The 10,722-nt window shown below is 29.5% G+C and overlaps 2 non-coding genes across 2 annotated transcripts; one reads left to right on the top strand and one right to left on the bottom strand.

Annotated features, from left to right (window-relative positions):
• Positions 1–6,877: 6,877 nt before the first annotated feature.
• On the bottom strand, positions 6,878–6,949 carry Trnaa-cgc. Its single transcript has one exon. It is a non-coding gene; the product is annotated as a tRNA-Ala (tRNA).
• A 2,555-nt stretch (positions 6,950–9,504) lies between these two features.
• On the top strand, positions 9,505–9,576 carry Trnaa-cgc. The gene has a single exon. It is a non-coding gene; the product is annotated as a tRNA-Ala (tRNA).
• The last annotated feature ends 1,146 nt before the right edge of the window (positions 9,577–10,722 follow it).

Raw genomic sequence — 10,722 nt, 5'->3', positions numbered from 1 at the left:
ATTGCATATTTTTTTCTATTTATCCAATTTAATGCTAACCTGGATACAAATTTAATTCATGTTATACTGAATCAAATAATACTATTTTTATGGTTTCATATTTTAATTGCATATTTTGGGATTTAAAAAATAAAAAAGCATATTTTAGTACATTTTTTTTTTTTTAAAACAATTTAATTAACGAACTATATAATTAATTTCACAATTTTTATGTATAAATTTCATAGATGGTAACTACAGTCTACAATCTACCAAGTATTGACGTAAAATATAAATGTTTATTATTGACTTAACGTGCTTATTCAGAATTACAGTACTTTATTGGACAAGGTCTAAGATCACATCAATTAATGTAGAATAAAGCTTTTCACATTATAAAAATTAACTTGACGATAATAGACACAGTTACAAATTTGAACAAATTAAAAAAAACTATGGTAGCATAGTAAAACGCTAATTATGGTAATCCCTAATTAATAAATAATAATGTAAATTAAAGTAAATAAAACTCTATGTAAATTTAAAAAATGTATTTAAAATTGTATTAAAATAAATAATAAAAATTTTTGTGCATATTTTGGGATTTTTATTGGTTAAAAATGCATATTTTGATTGCAGATTTTGTAATTTTTTAGTGCATATTACAATAGTTTTAAGTGCATAAACATCTGAGCCCTATTTACATATTATGTAGGCAATCAAAGGTTTATGACATTCACATGGACTCAACATCTCAACTGATGTTCTCTCATTTTAAGTTTAACTTCTGTTGTATTGATTTCTCTAAATGTTCTCCCTCGACATCTGAAATTTTTATAATGCAATTATCGCAAACCTCAAATTTATATGTATAATATTGTCTTGTTATCATAACCCTGTTCACCCAAGAAAGTCTTATCTAACGCTCAGCAGATACTTCCTTCATCGAGTAACTGCACCGTCTGCACCTGTGTGGTCCGGAGGAAATCACGTATGATAATTAAATTATATCAATAAAAACTGAATATTTTATTATATTACGGTGGGTAGGTTGGTAACCAATTTACATTATCTATTTACGTTCAATTTTGCTGAACATTTTTCATTTTATGACCAATAGAAATCTATTCGTGATAACAACATTAAACATGGTACAGGAAAAAGCAGTAGAAATGTGGAATTATGCAATTGTCTTTAGTTCAGTCAACTGTACCAGATGTTTGACAGTAAATTTTTTAAATGGAAATTACTCATTATCACTCAATTTTATTGAATACATAAAGTTTAAACTGTTTGAAGATATCAATAATGTTATATTTTTGAAAAAAAATTTGATGAATCTAGTGTAGAGTAAGTAGATATACGGTTAAAATCGAACGTTATTTTTTATGACATGATAAATGTATCGTGTCCACGTATACCTAAACCTATTCGAAACGCGGATAATAAGAATAGAACTCTGGATAAATTCCAATCTACTCCGAATAATTTATTTCGCAAAAAAAACGTTATTTTTAAACAATAGATACGCCTAGTATAATACTTATTATATAATGTAAGAAAAACACGATTGATTAATTGTATATTTGTATCTACCTTTGTAACATTTTAACAATTTGATAACGTTTAAGACTTATTGTACCTATGTTATGATATATTACTTACATTCAATTCTAGACTTGTATTTGATTATATTTTTAAAAAATGTTTTGTTTCAAAAACTCTCGTCACGTCTGTGCATTTTTTCGAAGCACTATTGGTTTATGAATCTCGAGTACATGACATATTTTTAAAATATTTAAATTCTAAATAATTTTTATACATTCATTTTATAGGCTATATAATTGTATAATGTAAAGGCTTGCAATATGCCTATATGGCTATATATCTGTATGGCTTTATAATAGGTAAATAACAATATACTTGTTATATAGGAATAGGTTTAAGTTACGGTAGATAAAGAGTGCAGGATTTAATATGACAATTTTACGTGTACCTAATGAGTATCGATTTTGTGTACGATACAATAATATTGAAATATTAATTTAACTGCACGTCACAGGACTATTTGAACATATTTTGGTCGGGATAACACTAACAGCGATGACCATCTACCTATCGGAACAGTTGGCGGTGGAGTTTCAAAATATGAAAACGAAGATATCGGTTCTTATATTCCCAGTAGTAATAACATTGCGTATAAAATAATGCGGCTGTTGTGGTGACTAGTGAGTAGATAAATAATATAATGTGCAGTGCACGGTGCACGCGTTTATAGACAATATATATGTTATTGTTATTTGTCATCTATCTCTCCGTACACGGCTTGTCGTATATGACGTATAAAGGAAATGGGAAATAGAAATAGACACATCCGTACTGCGTAAATCATACATATGTATGTATGTGTAGGTGGTACTATAGTTCAATAGTTGCGGTGTGTATTGGCGGGGCCGAGCGCGAGGGCGACAAGCCGACAAACAAGTCGGATCGCACGTACAAGTCCGCCGCCGTACCGGATGCGTCGTAATGAAAATTTTAAAAGCGCTCGGGGATGTCGCTCTCGTGTGTATGTGTGCGTTAACATCATATTTTCATATGTGTATCTGTAGTGCATGCGTGCTTGTATGTGTGCACTGTGGCAGTGTGGCGACAGTGCGCTGTGGTTTTTAAAAACGTTTGTCCGTCATCCATGTCCGGTCTTGTGCCCGCGCCCGCGTATGTATGTGTTGTGTAGTGTATGGAAAACAAATGGACCGAAAACACCGGAAACAGGAAAAAAGGGTCAAGACACGCACGCGGATAATTCGATTTTATACCCTTACCCCCTCACGTTTACCACGCATACACCTTCTACGCAGTGAAGTATATTTCTGGGTCTATGCGATGGCGATATTTTTTTTCGGTGTAGGGGGTGGGAGGGAGGGTTAGGAGAGGTCTTAAGTCTTCGGGTAGTGCATGAGCGCGCTCATAAATTTAAAACGACCGAAAAAGCCTTTCGCCCGCTTGTCATTGTATGTATAGTACAATACATATACATATATATATATATATATACTCCACGGCGCATCCTTCGCGAAGTACTGTTGCTATTGCTGCTGCAGTGTGTTCCGCCGTCCACCCTATTCGGTTGACGAAACAAAACAAAACCCACGTAGGATATTATATATACTTATATTTTTATATATCTATATAGGTACACTTGTATAGTAAATAAAAATTACGACCGTCTAAAGGAACAATAAATACGGATACACTGATCAGAATTAACCGATCACTCGGAAAAATAAATTGTTCTATACATATAATATACCAGATGTCCAGATACCTATAAAGATACCTGCTGCAGCGTACCGCGTAAAGTAGACTCGCGCGAAAAAAGTTTCCTGGTGCAGTATCGAGCACCATCATATAACGATATTCACAAATCATATTGTTATATGTTCTAATGTGTTATAATCATATTGAAGTAATATACATTGATTATCAGATTATGTACCAATTATAAAGTTCCATAATTCAATTATTTGAGTAGGCCACTGGTCAAGTATTATACAGTTCTAAAAAAGGATAGTCGGAAGTTGGAATGATTTTATTCTCGCAATAATTTCGTAACTTGACTTGCAAATTTGCAAATTATAATGCATTGCTTGACAGTCTTGACACAATATGTATTGAAGTGCTAAACTACATGCATTAATAGTAATATTGGTAATAAATATCTACAATGCACATTTCGGTAATCGTTAATCCGTGAATATAGGAACCATTATGATTTTTTTCAATTTATGGGTTTTATTCATACAAACCTGTAAAAGAACAAACAATTTAATTCTTGTTTCGATACGTTTCTTATTAAGTATAAAAGGTTGGTTCTGGTTTTAAAGTTAAAAATTTTGCTTCAAATTTTGAAGGATTTTGACGATACTTATATATACTAGGTATGCACGGTTATAAACATAATCAAAACGACAAAATCCAAAGCGGTTCCAATATTATCTATGAGCTGCAGTAGGTATTGTTCTTAATCTATTACCGATTATCCTTTATGGTACAGATTCATTTGTTGAGCGTTACAATAATATGCTACTCTATATCACTGCAACTCTGACTGATGTGAACATATAAGACTAACTGACTGAGTGAATATTAAAATGTGCAATTTAATCTATACAATAGTCTGCGACAGTTGATTCAACGATTTGCGGTAATATATTATTATATCCATAAGCTAGGTCATGAATTATGTGAATATAATATAATTTTATAAATAATAATATAATTAATTATTGCGGTTTTACGTAAATGGGTCCGTGTGAAATTTTAACAGTTGTTTAATGGTGAGGAGGTGTCGTGATGTTGCAGTGATGATGAAATTTTGAATTAAAATATGCACGCCATGAGGGTAACCGGCGAAAGCTCGTGCGCTATAATATGAAATTATATAATCGCCGTGGCCCGAGGGTAGGTGCCTAAATATATGTATAAGTCAATTAAGTATTCCCGTGCGAAACGCGCGGTTCGACGACTTCGGACGACGAAGAGCGAATTTTTTCAAATATTCCACTGTCTGCATCTACCCTCGTGTGCGCGCCTGATCACATTTCATCTCGACCAACTCAATCCGAGGTTTGTGTTTGGCTATTCAAATTAATTTCGTTCCCACAAGAATAAATATAATCCTTTTAATTAATTATATAAATTGTATTATCGTCAAAACCGGTCGTTTGTTGGTGTTTCACGTATAAATCGTATTATAATTTTTTTTTCTGGCACAACCGTATTTAAATATTCATGTTAGCATCAGAGATAGGAGGTAGCACTACATTATAATAATATTTTCAAAGTTTTTGGTTCATTTAGATTATTAAAATATTATCTCATTATTGTCTTTATTTTTTTCTCGTTATACAGCTTTCTGGGTATTTTTTCTTTTTTTAAATTAAATACATTTACTATATTATAAAAGCGGTTATTTACTTTAATTTTTTTCTCGTATAAGCTCGTTTTTGTTTCAAAAATGAGTTATCCTCATAACTGCAAACAGGGAATTAAATCAACGAGGACTTGAGCCCTATAATTTTTTTTAACGGTAAACTGACGTTGTTACTGGGGAGTTTTGACTCACGCCCCACAATCAATCAGAATAATAATACAATTTAGCATTTTACGAAAACTTTTAGAAACTCTATGTATATGTATTTTATTAAATTAATAATTGCATTATTAAATTGATTCTCTTGCGTGTTGGAGATTGTAAAAATCTATAATTTATGATCAATATATAGATATATTTTATATCTTTATTTTTCACTTTCATAGGTAGGTTTTAGGTATGTCCGGATATGCGATGGTATATCGAATATCATTAAATGGTTAAACATAATATACCTAAGCTAAATAGCTCTCTCAAATTTCAACATTATATTAATTTGATCTATATTTTAAATATTTGTTTGACAGAAAATTATTATTCACACGATACATGGTTGGTGGTTTTTTTTTATTTATATATGAATTTGCTTAAAAAATAACATGCGAGCTTTGTCAATTTTACAGTTCCTTTTTTCAACAAAATATCATTATTATTATCTTTATTTAACACTCTGGTATCCTATTAATATAGTATTAAAATTACACGAAATACAGTCGAATTTACTGTACCTAACGGAATAATAATTAATTTTTAAATTTATGAAAATAGAAGTTATATTATTATAATTAATTAAATTAAGTTTCAAAAATGATTATTTCAATGATATGTAAATAATCAATTTTAAATTCTGTTTAGTTAATGTGTGCTTAGAGTTGTATTACTATTTATTAATTATTACAAATAATTACATATAACTGCATTATATAATATAGTCAATAAGTTATACATATATGGACATATGGTAATGTGGTATGATTTCAAAAATGTATTGTAGTAATGAAATTATGACGTACATAATAAAATAAATACGAAAAACAATTTAATATATTTTACATGAGTTTACCGAAAGTTGTTTATCATAGTTGCAGTTGACGCAGGATAAAGTCAAAATGAATTATACACTATGTTGGTGAATTAGGGGTTGCTGTCTCTTAAGTTCCACCCTTTTTCGCTTATAATGGTTATCCTGTCTATCACAACGATGCATACAATGCCACTGTATGTCTGTATGTAATGTGTATATGACCAAAATCAAATACAGATCACATCTATGCACCTACATATTCACCAATAGTACTTATACATATGTATACCGCAACAAAAAAAAATCCTACAGGTAAATAATATACAGAGTACTTGTCGGAAATAAAATTTTGATTTTGATTTTATGATATTATATGTTTATTTCCTATCTATATTTATCTATTTATAGTTTATACTTTATTTGTATTATACATCTTCGGACCTAACATAAGTAATATAATTTAAAAAATATCGATGTAAATATAGACTGTAGTATAAGTGCACGATGTAGATAAAAGTTTAAAACATTTTATACAGATCATGATGTATAAGTGTAACGTTCAAACATACATAAAATAATATTATAGTATTAAAAACAATAATTATTGCTGATTGTTTAACATAGAAATAGTCAGAGATGGCGCTACTAGTACAAATAGGTTGCAAGAAAAGGAAAAGGCATTGACCTTGTTTAGCATGCCACATAAAATATAATAGTATAATACGTATATATTATATACCAGATACCTACAATATTATGTACACATTAGTATACAGTAAGCCATCGCAGTACGATTAATTATGACAAATGTTTTGCTTTTAAAGTATTCTTGTGGTCGATTTTTTACGTTATGATTAACGTTTAAATTTCGTAGTCGATAACATTTTTTATGTTATTATTGACATTATTCGAGTAGGAAAAAATTGCAAAAAATTGTTTGGAGGTGCAGGGATTTGAACCCTGGACTTTCAGCATGCGAAGCAGACACTCTACCACTGAGTTACACCCCCAGACGCGATATCCTTCTGAAATGACAACATTTAGGTATTCTTTAGATTCATTTTGAAACTAATGTCTTAGAGCTAATGACGTATTGTGTATTTGTGTTATGCACATCGTACTATAATTTTATGTATATTATTATTATAGGAAACTATTATTCAATTGAATTTAAAAATAAGTAATTATCATGTGGATACTGATTTCAAAATTCATTTTTTCCACAGGAATTATGACGTTATGTGCTTGATCGATCATCAATGTCGAGATAGGTAAATAACAATTATTATTTATTCTATTGTTAGCGATCGTATAGAACGTATAAGTAGATAGGTAATGTATTATAGTTCATTTTACAAAAAATGTCCCTCGATACTAACACGACAGGTGGCGATTTTTTGTTATGGGTACACAAAATGCAGACCTCTGCTGATTGTATATTTTTTAAAACACGCTCTTTATTTCTCAGCCTTTACTGTGAACCCCTGATTTGAGTAAAAATCACCACCTAGCGCGTTAGTAACAATGGTCATTTGTTATAAAACGCACTATAGCAGTATCTATTGGTCCTTTTGGGCTTTGGCTATTGTAATATTTATAGTAGTTAGGTGTAATTGTATAATAAATAATTATAATATATAACTAGGTAAATGTATATACCTAGCTTTTTTAATTATAACTTAATTTATTGATTGCCCGTCTTTATCCACTAAACGTACTCGTCTAATCAATTCCTTTAACTCTCCAAATTCCCCTTACATACTTTCTCCGAAATTTTGCATCCTAATTTTGTTCAAATTATAAACCATATTATTCTGTTAATCCAGAATATTGACTTTGTCATTTGATCTAAGTACCTAAGTAATTTAGTACATGTAATTTGTAATTTTCGAGCTTAATGGTTAATTTTAAAAGTTATATAAAACAATAAAATAAATATAATTTAAACTTTGTATCTTCTTCTCGCATACCTATTCTGTGCTTAGCTAGAGAACATACCGCGGCCTGGCAAAAATTGGTTCTTTCTCACACGACAGTCTGTCTCGATAGTTGCGTAGAACCGAAGTGTTCTCTCGCTGCTGGACAAAATATAATTTTGTCAGTAACTAGGTATACCTACTTACCATAGTGTGATCACATTCGCAATGGCCCAGCCCTCATTGCAGTATAACATAATATGTAAGTATAGATATAGGTTATATAGTAATTTTATAAGTTATTGAAACTTGAGTATTTGATATAAGATTTTTCTTGAGTTTTTTGATTTGCTACAAAAACTCCGAAAGTATTTATACAATTAGTCACATTTTTCACTAGCCACATGGATTAATTTACAATTTTATGTCGGTGTTGATTTGTAAATTGTAATATTAGGTATATCAAATAAAAATCATTTAAATAACTTAACATTGATTTATGTAAATCAATACGATTTGCATTATCCATCTTATTATAAGTACCTACCTGGTTTTATATTTCAATTCACGTGTTCGGAAATTATAAACTAGTTTGTGTATTCTATGATACTGACTATTATTTTATGTATAGAAAAACTTGCGACGGACAAATTTTTTAGTCTACTTCCACAACAAACGGTATTTAAGTTTAACTGTGGTTACTGGTTATACTATAGGCTCTGTTACAGGACTGCGACAGGCTATCGGGCCAACTAAGCACGTCTGCTCATAGGATCTTGTTGCCCTATTTGAAAATTCAGCCAAAACTTGCAACAGGGTGTACTTGATTTCATTCCCTCCAGCCGTCATATGTACCTAATGAAATGTGAGGAATTGAACACCATCGCCTTCATCTACAGTAGCTGGACTTTGAAATCAGACAAAATTTTAAAAGGCTGGTTAAAATTTTAGACTCCTCAAAAAACCTAAAGTAACGTCGCTGAGGTGTAAGCAGGTAAGTAAATAAATATAGGTATTAGGTTATCTAAGTAGTATATTTAATTAGCAGCTATCTATGTTAATTTTTTTGCAAAAAATATAGACTAGGTACCTAATGCGTAAATGTAAATGTAATACGAGTGAAATGACAAATAAATTATACATTTATTTTATAAACAATATCTATTATAATATTTTGAAATAGAAAGATTGTTTTGAGATCATAAATGTACCTAAATTATTAATTAGTGTGAGTGATTTTTTTTTTTTTAAGTTAAAAAAGTCAGCCAATACTTTTGCCCCTCTCACTGTTCAAAACTAAAATTACGCAACTGTATTATTTATTTATTTATTTAATTTTTTTTTTTTTTTATATAATGTTAATATAATCACTTAAGTAATACCATTGAGTATATATAGTTATATATATATAGGTATTTACTATACATACTCAATGGTAATACCAATATTGGCTATTTAAATAAAAACTAATTTTCTAAATTAGTTTTAAATTTATATTATTGCCATTTAGTCGTAAATATCGTAAATATATAAACACTATAATTAATTTTATTTGTAATTAAATTATTCATTCCTAATTAGTATTAAAATGGTTAATACAAAAATCTAATCAAGCTTAAATATAGTGAAATCTACCAGTGTCTTTATCTGGGGGTGTAACTCAGTGGTAGAGTGTCTGCTTCGCATGCTGAAAGTCCTGGGTTCAAATCCCAGCACCTCCAAAACAAGTTTTTGCGGGTTTTTCCGACGTTTTACCACATTATCTGTGTTTATTCAGCATAATAATATACAATTAATGTCTATTATCAAAATAATTAATATTTCATTTTTCTTTAGATAAAATGATATAGGACCTGTGTATTACCCTAATAATACGGTAAGTGGCGTTTTATACTCATTAACACCTGTTTTTAAGGAGTTTTATATAGGCAATTTTGCCAACAACTGAATATATTTTTTAATTATCAATAAAATTATTATATATTCAGGTTTAATGGATTTTACAATGCATTTATAAAGTTATCTAATGTTTTCAAATTTAAATTCAAATGCATAGTAAAAATAACCTTATCTAAAGGTGTGGATTAATTTCATTCGTATGTGGTCATCATAACTAAATAATAAAAAAAATGTAATAGGCACAGAAAGAAAATAGATAATCTTATCCGTAACTTGTTGGTTTATTATTTATTGTTATTGTTAAAGTATTGTTTTGAAATGAAACTAGATTGTAATTCATAGATAATATTGTATATTTGTGTACAGCTTGAATATTTTTTATAGTCATTATACATTATCCACGACTACCACGAGTTAAATATATTATGTGTATTGTTAACACATTTGACATTCTCTTGTCTTATTTTGGTTTAAAATTACAATAATAATAATCTAAACAGTAAAAAAAAAATGCCACGAAGTCAGATAATTCATTGGTAAATGTTTGTACTCGAATAGCAATTATTTTGATCCGATTAATATTACAATGATAACTGCAGGCTAATGGGCAATGGTTATACATATTATATTACATGGATGCAATGTATAATAATAAAAAAATAAAACTGAAATTTTTCTCAGGAATAACCTAACTATATGCCGAAAACGTGAATCCTTTTCGGTAACTGTGAAAGAAAGACAAAATGAAATTCGTTTTCCGAAAATATTCAATAATATTAATTTTAATTTTATTCAATATTCGATAAATTATTGTCATACAGCATTTTATGTGTATTATACCCAACTTTAAAACTATTTACATTACCACGAACGTACAAAATAACAACGAATTATATCATGTACCATGTACGTTGTAAATACGTTTTGTTTAACTCTTTCCACATGGTTCAACAACCATGCGGAAGCTA

This window comes from Melanaphis sacchari, unplaced genomic scaffold, assembly GCF_002803265.2.
Source record: "Melanaphis sacchari strain LSU unplaced genomic scaffold, SCAv2.0 Contig55_pilon_pilon, whole genome shotgun sequence".
Taxonomy (NCBI): domain Eukaryota; kingdom Metazoa; phylum Arthropoda; class Insecta; order Hemiptera; family Aphididae; genus Melanaphis; species Melanaphis sacchari.
Note: the sequence above shows the minus strand (reverse complement) of the source record. Positions and strands in the feature narration are given on the sequence as shown.